Source organism: Oncorhynchus nerka, linkage group LG28 (assembly GCF_034236695.1).
Source record: "Oncorhynchus nerka isolate Pitt River linkage group LG28, Oner_Uvic_2.0, whole genome shotgun sequence".
NCBI lineage: Eukaryota > Metazoa > Chordata > Actinopteri > Salmoniformes > Salmonidae > Oncorhynchus > Oncorhynchus nerka.
Genome location: NC_088423.1, coordinates 83,520,016 through 83,533,289, shown reverse-complemented (window position 1 = coordinate 83,533,289; position 13,274 = coordinate 83,520,016).

The following is a 13,274-nucleotide window of genomic DNA, read 5'->3' as shown; positions in this document are numbered from 1 at the left end:
CACGTTGCACCACAGACTGTCCAGGAGTTGGCGGATGCTTTAGTCCAGGTCTGGGAGGAGATCCCTCAGGAGACCATCCGCCACCTCATCAGGAGCATGCCCAGGCATTGTAGGGAGGTCATACAGGCACGTGGAGGCCACACACACTACTGAGCCTCATTTTGACATTACATCAAAGTTGGATCAGCCTGTAGTGTGGTTTTCCACTTTAATTTTGAGTGTGACTCCAAATCCAGACCTCCATGGGTTGATAAATTTGATTTCCATTGATAATTCTTGTGTGATTTTGTTGTCAGCACATTGAAATATGTAAAGAAAAAGGTATTTAATAAGAATGTTTAATTCATTCAGATCTAGGATGTGTTTTTTTAGTGTTCCCTTTATTTTGAGCAGTGTATATAGAAGTCAGGACCCCATATGTGAGTCAATATACTGTAGAGTGCGATGACATTGTTGGGTTTATTAGAGGTACATTTACTTGTATGTCTTATCTGTGATGTAGAGTATCTGTCTAAATGTGTTTTTCTTTTTGATGAACGTTGTGCTTGTAAATGTGTTGTGTTGGTGTTGCAAGTGTTGCTTAGAAAGAAAGGCATCCGGTACAAAGGGAGGAGAAGATGAGGAAGTAGGCCAATTGTCAGTTTGGTGAAGGAAGGATCAGATCAGATGGTGTTAGAGGGAGGGCTGGCACCACAGGAACCATAGGCATAGGCACAACTTCTTGTTGTAGCTCATTCATTCCTCATGGTTGGTATCCCTCTGTGGACTATAACACAAACTGGATTTCACCTGATGATTAGCAAGAGTTAAAATGGTGTAAGGCACATGGGAGCTCAATAACATAGTAAACACACATCCACACTATTCAAATTCTCTTCTGCATTGTGTTAGAAGGAGGAGGAGTTGGGGTAGGAAAATAATGGGAGGTACTGTAAAGGAAAGGGAGGAGAGGTTAGGGTGTGTTGGGGCACAGAGACAGAGACTGTGTGTGTGTGTGTGTGTGTGTGTGTGTGTGTGTGTGTGTGTGTGTGTGTGTGTGTGTGTGTGTGTGTGTGTGTGTGTGTGTGTGTGTGTGTGTGTGTGTGTGTGTGTGTGTGTACCCCCTCCCTACCCTTCTCTAGGGGTCGTTCCTAGTAATGTGGGCTCCCCTTCTCCTCCTCCTTCTCCTCCTTCTCCTCCTCATCCCCCCCAGGGTGACTCTGTGGCCCATAGGGCCCCTCACTCCCCCGCTCCCTGGACTAACTCTGGAGTTTTACAACTCCTTCTATTACAATCATCATTCACAGACACAACCACTAATGAATGACTGTTGAGGCAGCTGAGGGGGATCCATGGTTTAGAGAGAGAGATCCAGGGTTTAGGGAGAGGGAGAGAGAGAGAGAGGGAGAGGGAGAGAGAGAGAGAGATTTAAACTCAGTCTTTCACAATTCCTGACATTTAATCAGAGTAAAAATCCCCTGTCTTAGGTCAGTTAGGATCACCACTTTATTGTGAAATGTCAGAATAATAGTAGAGAGAATGATTTATTTCAACATATTTTTCTTTCATCACATTCCCAGTGGGTCAGAAGTTTACATGCACTCAATTAGTATTTGGTAGCATTGCCTTTAAATTGTTTAACTTGGGTCAAACATTTCGGATAGCCTTCTACCAGCTTCCCACAATAAATTGGGTAAATTATGGCCCATTCCTCCTGACAGAGCTGGTGTAACTGAATCAGGTCTGTAGGCCTCCTTGCTCGCACACGCTTTTTCAGTTCTGCTCACAAATGTTCTATAGGATTGAGGTCAGAGCTTTGTGATGGGCACTCCCCTACCTTGACTTTGTTGTCCTTTAAAACCACTTAAGCCTACCCTTACTTTTTTGAACATTCTGTTAAAAATCGCGCAACATTTCAGCGTCCTGCTACTCATGCCAGGAATATAGTATATGCATATGATTAGTATGTGTGGATAGAAAACACTCTAACGTTTCTAAAACTATAACAGAACGTGTGTTTCATCGAAAAGCGCAAGAAAAACTGATCACCGAAAACTGGAAAAAATATCAATGCCACTTGCATGTATTGTCTATGGGAATGCAAATTACATGGGGCTGAGATTGCAAGTCCTACAGCTTCCACACGATGTCGCCAGTCTTGTCAATTGCCTGGGCTTTGTTTCTTGGTCAAACGAGTAAGAGAGAGCCCATTCCTTCCCGTCTCCGATAGGATGTTTTGGCAGAGAAATTTCCGACCATGATTTGAAGACGTGGAGCTATTGAATACACATCGCCCCGTGATCAATTTGATAGATTATTAACGTTTACTAATACCTAAAGTTGGATTACAAAAGTATTTCGAAGTGTTTTGTGAAAGTTTATCGTCGACTTTTTTCATTTAAAAAAATGACGTTGCGTTTTAAAACTGTGTTTTTTCCTGGATCACACACTTTTCATAGATCGATATTTAGGGTATATATGGACCGATTTAATAAAAAAAAGACCCAATAGTGATGTTTATGTGACATCTAGGAGTGCCAACAAAGAAGATCGTCAAAGGTAATGAATGTTTTATATTTTATTTCTGTGTTTTGTGTAGCGCCGGCTATGCTAATTATTTTGTTTACGTCCCCTTCAGGTATTTCGGGGTGTTGCATGCTATCAGATAATAGCTTCTCATGCTTTCGCCGAAAAGCATTTTAAAAATCTGACTTGTTGGCTGGATTCACAACAAGTGTAGCTTTAATTCAGTACCCTGCATGTGTGTTTTAATGAACGTTTGAGTTTTAACGAGTGCTATTAGCATTTAGCGTAGCGCATTTGCATTTCCAGATGGCTAGATGGGACGCATGCGTGTCGGGTGGGCTTAAGAGGTTAAGCCATTTTTCCACAACTTTGGAAGTAGGCCTGGGGTCATTGTCCATTTGGAAGACCCTTTTGCGACCAAGCTTTAAAACCTCTTAGGGATCCCTTAACCTGTTGCAACGAGCAATCCCGTATCCGGGAGCGTAATTATAGCCTCAAGCTCATTACCATAACGCAACGTTAACTATTCATGAAAATCGCAAATGAAATGAAATAAATATATTGGCTCACAAGCTTAGCCTTTTGTTAACAACACTGTCATCTCAGAATTTCAAAAAATGCTTTTCAACCATAGCTACACAAGCATTTGTGTAAGCGTATTGATAGCTAGCATAGCATTAAGCCTAGCATTCAGCAGGCAACATTTTCACAAAAACAAGAAAAGCATTCAAATAAAATCATTTACCTTTGAAGAACTTCGGATGTTTTCAATGAGGAGACTCTCAGTTAGATAGCATATGTTCAGTTTTTCCCAAAAGATTATTTGTGTAGGAGAAATCGCTCCGTTTTGTTCATCACGTTTGGCTGAGAAAAAACCCCGAAAATTCAGTCATTTACAACGCTAACTTTTTCCCAAATTAACTCCATAATATCGACAGAAACATGGCAAACGTTATTTAGAATCAATCCTCAAGGTGTTTTTCACATATCTATTCGATGATAAGTCACTCGTGGCAGTTTGGTTTCTCCTCTGTTCAAAATGGAAAAATGCGCGCACCTGGATATTACGCAATAGTTTCGACGGAGGACACCGAGCGGACACCTGGTAAAACGTTTCTTCGGAGAGATTCGTGACAATAATAGCCTCAGATATGAGGTTTACATCAAATTGTTATATAAGATGAATGAGTAAGTATGATACTGTTTGTATCATGGTGTAATATGATTGTGGACTGTTAAATGAAGAATAATACAATTCCCAATTGGATTTGAACTAAATCAGAGGAACGCTCCTGAGCCCAGTTAGGGTCAGACATCCTGGGACAGCCCTCTTCGGCCCTTCCGAATAAAAACCAACTTTGAGAAATTATCACCAGACCAAGCTTACCTCAATTACGAGATGACTAAAGGTTGTAGAATATTTTAAACATACCACGTGGTAAAACTCTTAGACTATCGATACCGACAGAATAAGAACAAGTCTTTGATATTTATTACTAGTCTGCAGCTAGGATTTCGGTCTCATTGAACGCGAAGAATGACAACCGCCGAAACATCCATTCTATAATGAATGTCACTTTGAACTATCCCCTCTAACCAAGACAGAGAGAGAGAGGGAGAGGGAGAGAGACGGACAATTCTACCAAAAGAAAGACTTTTCACCAGCGATCAAGATGACACACTGAGCGTAAATATATATATGTTATATATAATATATATATGTTCATGTGTAAGGGATTAGCATTTTAATTGTTATAATTAACTCTGTAGGGACTTCTTAGTCGAACCCCCATTGCCCCTTTGTCTAACAAGCCGCCATGCCGGTTCAGCCCACTAGGGCACATTCTATCATTTCATGTAACCATATCTACTGTTTGTTTATGCATTTCTGTGAATTACTTAGTTAGTAATAAATAAATGATTTAAGACAATTGATGTATGGATGACTCATAATGAAGACTGGATTCGTGCAGATAACCAACAATTTACGATGTTTGGAATGAGACTAAAGTGAGGTAAAATAAACAAATCATTAATCAGAAGACTATTGATCCGATATGAAAATATCTGAAAGGTTATATTGGGAAATTATAACTTTGTAATCTGAATACTTTCCTTGGTGCCCCAACTTCCTAGTTAATTACAGTATATGATTATTCAATTTAATCGAGTAACTAATTACAGAGTATATTTGATAAAAACGAAGTCTTCAGTTTAATGATAGTAAAGACACGACAGTAGGAAAACCTGCAAAATCGACAGTTTATCAAATACTTGTTCTCCCCACTGTGTGTATATATATATATATATATATATATATATATATATATATATATACTGGAGAGAGAGAGAGAGAGAGAGAGAGAGAGAGAGAGAAATGATACAGTGGGGCAAAAAAGTATTTAGTCAGCCACCAATTGTGCAAGTTCCCCCATTTAAAAACATGAGAGAGGCCTGTAATTATCATCATATGTACACTATGACAGACAAAATGAGAAAAATAAATACATTTTTAATTAATTTATTTGCAATTTATGGTGGAAAACAAACCCTCCCAAAATCCATTTTAATTCCAGGGGTGAATACTTTCGCACTTTGAAGATACAAAATATTTTTTATTGTGAAGCAAACAAGAAATAAAAACTGAAGACTTGAGGGTACATAATTAACCTCCTCCTCAAAGTCAATGCATTGTCGAGCCACCTTTTGCAGCAATTACAGCTGCAAGTCTCTTGGGTTATGTCTCTATATGTCTCTATAAGCTTGGCACATCTAGACACTGGGATTTCTGCCCATTCTTCAAGGCAAAACTGCTCCAGCTCCTTCAAGTTGGATGGTTTCTGATGGTGTACAGCAATCTTTAAGTAATACCACAGATTCTCAATTGGATTGAGGTCTGGGCTTTGACTAGGCCATTCCAAGACATTTCAATGTTTCCCCAGAAACCACTCGAGTGTTGCTTTAGTAGTATGCTTAGGGTCATTGTCCTGCTGGAAGGTAAACCTTTGTCCCAGTCTCAAATCTCTGAAAGACAGAAACAGGTTTCCCTCAATAATATCCCTATATTTAGCACCATACATCATACCTTCAATTCTGAGCAGTTTCCCAGTCTCTCCCAAGGAAAAACATCCTCACAGCATGATGCTGGGGATGGTGTTTTCGGGTGATGAGAGGTGTTGGGTTTATGCCAGACATAGTGTTTTCCTTGATGGACAAAAATGTCAATTTTAGTCTCATCTGACCAGAGCAGCTTCTTCCATATGTTTCGGGAGTCTCCCACATGTCTTCTGGCGAACAACAAACATGTTTGCTTATTTTTTTCTTTAAGCAATGTCTTTTTTCTGGCCATTCTTCCGTAAAGCCCAGCTCTGTAGAGTGTACAGCTTAAAGTGGTCCTGTGGACAGATACTCCAATCTCCGCTGTGGAACTTTGCAGCTCCTTCAGGGTTATCTTTGGTCTCTTTGTTACCTCTCTGATTAATGCCCTCCTTGCCTGGTCCGTGAGATTTTTGCATGCACCCCTTTTCCATTTACTTTTTTATTTATTTATTTTTTGAAACAAGTCATTTTTTTAAATTTCATTTCACCAGTTTGGACTATTTTATATATATCCATTATATGAAATCCAAATAAAAATCTATTTTAATTACAGGTAGTAATGCAACAAAATATGAAAAACGCCAAGGAGTGATGAATACTTTTGCAAGGCACTGTATAGAGAGAGATAGCCAAACAACCCTCCTTTCACAAATAACTACTCAGAGCTAATCATAGATACACTTTGAATCAGGACCAAAGAAATGTAATAGTTTACAAGATGTTCCACTGCTTATTATTTCACTTTTATTTCAACTATGTCAACCATAGTTCAACACCGACAGTTGATGTAAAAAAACATACCAGACCATATTTTTGTGGTTGCAGAAACATAAAAAACAACATACTGTCACGCCCTGACCGTAGAGATCCTTTTAATTCTCGGTTTGGTTAGGTCAGGGTGTGACTAGGGTGGGCAATCTATGTTTTCTATTTTTTTGTTGGCCTGGAATGGTTCCCAATCAGAGGCAGCTGTCTATCGTTGTCTCTGATTAGGGATCATATTTAGGCAGCCTTTTCTCACCTGTAGTTTGTGGGATGTTGTTTTGGGACTGTGCTGTTTAGCCCAACTATACTTTACGTTTAGTTTGTATTTGTTGTTTTTTCAGTGTTCATTGAATAAAGTTAGATGTACGCTGACCACACTGTAACTTGGTCCGATCATTCCATCAACGAGCGTGACAGAAGATCCCTCCACCCATGGACCAAGCAGCGTGTCCAGGAGGAGCAGGGATCCTGAGTCTGGGAGGAAAGCCAGGAGTGGAGGACATCCTGGACGTGGGACAAAATCATGGCAGGAGACAGAAGCCTGCCATGGAAGCAGGCGGAGGCAGCGAGGGTGCAACAACGACGACACCGGGGTTCACGGCCACGATGGAAGCCCGAGATGCAGCCTCAAAAGAAATTGAGGGGGGGCGGCACACGGGTTGGTCGGCGGAGCCGAGGTGTTAACCAGAGCAAGTCCACACGGGGTGGTCGGTGGAGCCGAGGGTTGAACCAGAGCCAGCCTGGAAGAAGGTGAACTTGGAGGGGAGTGAAGGTAGTGAATCAGAGACAGTTAAGGAGTTGATGAGGAAATTGGAGGAGAGAGTTATGAGAGAGCTGTGTTGGTGCATGAGGCACGACATTCACCCTAAGGGGCGTGTCCTCAGTTTAATGCCACCTGAGTCAGCTCTCCATACTCGTCCTGACGATCCACGGTCCGGTTCCTCCGGCGACAATCCACAGTCCGGAGTCCCTGGCGACGATCTACGGTCCGGAGTCCCCGGCGACGATCCATGGTCCGCAGTCCCCGACGACGATCTACGGTCCGCACAGTCCCCGACGACGATCTACGGTCCGCAGTCCCCGGCGACGATCCACGGTCCGCAGTCCCCGGCGACGATCTACGGTCCGCAGTCCCCGACGACGATCCACGGTCCGCAGTCCCCTGCGGCGATCTACGGTCCGGAGTCCCCTGCGACGATCTACGATCCGGAGTCCCGGCGACGATCTACGATCCGGAGTCCCCGACGACGATCTACGGTCCGCAGTCCCCGGCGACGATCCACGGTCCGCAGTCCCCTGCGACGAACTACGGTCCGGAGTCCCCGCGACGATCTACGGTCCGGAGTCCCCGACGACGATCTACGGTCCGCAGTCCCCGGCGACGATCCACGGTCCGCAGTCCCCTGCGACGATCTACGATCCGGAGTCCCCGACGACGATCTACGGTCCAGAGTCTCCGGCGACGATCCACGGTCCGAAGCTTCCGGCGACGATCCCCGCACCAGAGGCGCCACCGAAGTTGGTGGAGCCACGAGCAGAGCGTGGTCTGCGTCCCGCAACGGAGCCACCACCAAGGGTAGATGCCCACCCGGACCCTCCCCTATAGGTTCAGATTTTCGGCCGGGGTCCGCACCTTTGAGAGGGGGTACTGTCACGCCCTGACCATAGAGATCCTTTTAGTTGTCTATTTGGTTATGTCAGGGAGTGACTAGGGTGGGCAATCTATGTTTTCTATTTCTTTGTTGATCTGGTATGGTTCCCAATAAGAGGCATATTTAGGCAGCCTTTCCCCACCTGTTTGTGGGATCTTGTTTTTTGTGTAGCTGCCTGTGAGCAGCCCAGAACGTCATGTTTAGTTTTCTTCTGTATTGTTTTTGGTGAGTTTCATATTTATTAAACATCTGGAACTCTAAGTACCCTGCGCCTTGGTCCATTCATTCAGACGAGCGTGACACATACATTCCTTTTTCTGTTTTTCTCCGTATATCTTTGCAGATGCCTGATTGTATGTCATTGCCACACACAAAACATTTACAAATGGGAACAATGGATGTGGTGGAGATCAAACTGTGTCTCTGAAAAGAACAGCTGTGTAAAACAATGGGGCTGTAACAGTAACAGCATGTGATATATAGTCTCCTGACTTCGCCTGTGATTTCACAAGATGCCAGTTCTCTACTTTCAAAGGGAATACTCAAATGGTAATATCAAGATAAATCAAGACAAAGCTGCAACATGACTTTTATATCCACTGTGCCACTTTCATAGGTGCCTGTGCTATGTTGATCTCGACTTGTACTGTACTGTATGTATCCTTATGGGCCCTGAAAAACAGGGGAATACATTTCATTTTAGTGGTGGTGAGAGGTGGGACAGATGGCTCTCTTTAGACCAATCCTTGGGGAGATGGAGAGGAGAGGAAAGATGTCCAGCTTTTGTCGTCTCTCTCAGTGAAGTTCTGCTGTCTTCAATACAGGTTTTATTCTTCTAAATCACACAAACACATCGTCACACACACAGAAGTGCAGGGGGTTTACATCCCTACTCGAACACACACACACACACACACACACACACACACACACACACACACACACACACACACTGTCATTGCTAAGCCTCTGAGAAGAGGACTCGCAGGAAATGAAAGACACTTGTAGTAGTATAAGGAATTAGAGAGATATAGCAATATATAGCATACTTACCTATGTGACAGAGGCAATACCAGTTCATGCAGTCCTTTGGTGAAAATTCAGCCCTGTTTGTAACACAGTCCATTATAGTGTAATCTGATTTAACTCTCGTATATTGTGACCTATTATGAAAAGAATAGTATAAAGAACATGGTGGTAAATGGCATCTGGGGATGCTGTCAGTCCCCATCCTCCCAGGAAGTCCACTCTCTCCCTCACACTGTCACAGACCTCTGGGGGCAGAAACCAGGGGACAGGTGGGGAGGGAGTGGTGGTAACCAGGAGGACACTTGTCAGACCAGACCTGTGTTTGAATAAAACAGGGGGGGGGTTACAGAGAGAGACAGAGAGTGTATGTCCAGGCCAGTGTGTGTAATTGTGCCTAAACAAGTGTGTGTGTGTGTGTGTGTGTGTGTGTGTGTGTGTGTGTGTGTGTGTGTGTGTGTGTGTGTGTGTGTGTGTGTGTGTGTGTGCCAGTACGCGTGTGTGTTGTGCACACATTTAAGTGTGTGTATGTATGTATGTATGTGTATGTGTGTGTGTATAGGTGTATAGGTGTAATCATGTGCAAGTGTGTGTATGTGTTAAAGAGACAGCTGTTGATGTAGATGGGATGTGACAGTTCTTCCTGGGATTCTGGGATTAATTGGGATCAGGTCACCTCTTCACTGTCTGGACAGTAATGCTATGCAGTCTCATATGGCTATTTACATAGCCAGCCTCCCTGGGCTCCTCACTCACACACAGGCACACACGCACGCATACACACACACAGCCACGCACACATACACACACGCACAGACTATACAGCGTGCATAGCTAGAGACGATGTGTTGTCATTATTTTTAGCCGAGCTAGCAGCAGAAGTTGTTGTACTAGCAGCAGTCGAGCTTGTTGGTTACCATGTTATATTCAGATATACTTTTTTAGTAGTCCCTTTTTTTCACAAATATATTTCCTTGCTTGGGAACAAATATGTGTACTTGACAAGAGCCTCCCTACTAAGAAAGTGGTTGTCGATGCTGAAGTAACTATGTTACCTTTTGCAAACTCTGTCTGAAAGCGGCAGCCCCCTTCAGAAGAGCGGATAGATGGGAGAGAGACAATGAATGTGCAGGTACTAAGAAGACACACTGTACTGAATAATTTATGTCTCAGCAAAATAAAGACAGCGTCTTGAAGTCCTGAGTAAAGTAGAAGATGTAGACTGTGGTGACATATGAAGAGACAATAAAGACAGGAACAGTGGAGGGAAGGGGAGAAGCTGTGAACCTGAGTTAAGAGATTGTTTTGGTTTCACTGCCAACTGCCTTCTTTCTGAAAGTTGTATTACTTTGACTTGTTTACCACGAGGCCTCTCCCCACTCTCTGCTCCTTCACGACCGTCACACTCGGGAAGCTACAGTAACCAGGTGAATCCTGGGTAGACACACTAGAGGAAGAGAAACAGCCAGTGGCCTCTTTGATTCCAGGCCTCTGGTTCTCTTAGATGAGCTATTCTCTCTATAGATACAACTACAAACCCACTGGCAGGTAGAGCAACGTGAAGAATGGAGAAAAGGATCCTGTCCCTATTCTAATTGAGGTGGAACAGTAATGGAATGGTGCTGGGTTGGTTGGTTTGATGGTTGGTTGGTTGGTTTGATGCTTGGTTGGTGGCTTGGCTTGGATTAGATTGGTTGGTTTGTTGGTTTGATGGTTGGTTGGTGTCTTGGCTTGTATTGGATTGGGTGGTTGGTTGGTTTGATGCTTGGTTGGTGGCTTGGCTTGGATTAGGTTGGGTGGTTGGTTGGTTTGATGCTTGGTTGGTGGCTTGGCTTGGATTAGGATGGGTGGTTGGTTGGCAATAGGCCTGACCAAATTTAGAGATTTTTTTAGTTGAGCAATGGCAAATATATACACTGTCTGATTCCCGTCTTTCTGAGTGGACTAATACATTGCGGAGGCCGCGGTATGGCACACCAGTATCACCAGTAGTATATTTACCGTTCATTCCCAGCCTATCAACCATACAATCGACCAGTTGACTAAATGGAGTCAGGCCTATTGCCAACCAAACAACCAACCACCCCACCAACCATCAAACAAGCCAACCAACCACCCAACCTAACCCACCAACCAAGCATCAAACCAATTACAATGTTTGTTAGTCATTTCTGTGCATTCAATACATTATTATTACAGTCTTACCGTTGTCATTGTAACAGTGGACACATTGTTGGCAGAGCGCACAACCTAGGCTACACTTGTGAGAAAAAAGTTTTGGTTTATTTCATTCCATTTATGATTTGTCAATTTATTCATTGTCTTTTGTTTTGGAAGCGCTCCTGTCAGTCTTGAGTAAGGATGTGCACCTGATTATGCATAGAAGTATGCCTAGGCTACCTGACCTGCGAGCAAATGTAGGCTTATAAATGTGCCCTTTTGGGGAACTGATATTTCTGATTGTCTTAACCCACCATAACTGTGGAGTTTCTCAAAGTAACGTTTTCTTTGCCTCAAACAGCAAGTAAACAAAGTGTGTTTTTACATTCGTTGAGAACGGCAATAGTTCCTCGACGTTGCCTATTTGAAACATCTTTCCAGCTCTCTCACTTTCGATAACCACTTGGCATGAAAGGGGGAAAAATATAATGTTCTGATCCAGTGAAAATGTCATAAAATATGCATAACTGATTACTTCTTATCAGTTGCGCAAATAGTCTACAGTTGTGTCTGTCTGTCCAGAACTCACTGGTGCAGGAAACTCTGAGGTCCCAGAATATTTAATACAATGTTGCAAGTCTGCTAGCAAGAGCTGCTTTGGGCCAGACAAAGTTAATAGTTGATACAATGTTTCAAATTCCTTGCAGACAGGCCATGCCTAGCCAATGTGATGTATAGGATATTTATTTTTATTAGGACATGTTCTACCTGTGGGCTGCAATGTTTTTATTTGTTGGCTTTATGTAGACTATTTTTACATAATAGCAAAATTAGTTTACTTTAAGATTTGTATCATTTTCATTTAGATAGGATCTTGATTAACCACCTGACGGTGATTTTGAGATATTATAAATTAAATTGTTCCATGAAAATGTGCATATGGAAATCATAACTGGCACCCAGATCAGTAGAAATGGTATGATAACTTGGCACTCCAAATGGAAAAGGTTGTCGACCATTGGTGTAACCTATAACCGGCAACAGGAGCGTAACGGCTGTGAAGGCCAGCAGCAGCGGGCAGCGGGAGGAGCAGGGTGGGGAACAGGGGTTTTTCTTCTGGTTATATTTATCTCTGGCTCCCTCTTTAGTCATTTATGTGTCTTCATTTTTAATCGCAGTGCCTAAAGCATCAGACAAGCACAGTAGACAACGTATAGTTGATTTTAATCAAACATAGGGTGTGTCTATATATGGGAAAATACACATTTCATCAATTTGACCAACAGACAACTCTTGATTGACCAAGTTTTTTGTTGTTGTCGGGGACAGCACTATGTGGGAAGCTGGTGGTTGGTTGGTAGTTAGTAGCCTTGGTGACGCTGGAGAGAAATGCTATCCAACTGGATTGGTTGGTGATTGGCTTCCCTCCCTAATAAAGGAGGATTGGTAACTGGATTGGTTGGTGATTGGCTTCCCTCCCTAATAAAGGAGGATTGGTAACTGGATTGGTTGGTGATTGGCTTCCCTCCCTGATAAAGGAGGATTGGTAGCTGGATTGGTTGGTGATTTGGCTTCCCTCCCTGATAAAGGAGGATTGGTAGCTGGATTGGTTGGTGATTGGCTTCCCTCCCTAATAAAGGAGGATTGGTAACTGGATTGGTTGGTGATTGGCTTCCCTCCCTAATAAAGGAGGATTGGTAACTGGATTGGTTGGTGATTGGCTTCCCTCCCTGATAAAGGAGGATTGGTAGCTGGATTGGTTGTTGATTGGCTTCCCTCCCTAATAAAGGAGGATTGGTAGGTGATTGGCTTCCCTCCCTAATAAAGGAGGATTGGTAGCTGGATTGGTTGGGGATTGGCTTCCCTTCCTAATAAAGGAGGATTGGTAGCTGGATTGGTTGGGGATTGGCTTCCCTCCCTAATTTTTTTTTAACCTTTATTTAACCAGACAAGTCAGTTAAGAACAAAATCTTATTATCAATGACGGCCTAGGAACAGTGGGTTAACTGCCTGTTCAGGGGAAGAACGACAGATTTGTACCTTGTCAGCTCGGGGGTTTAAACTTGC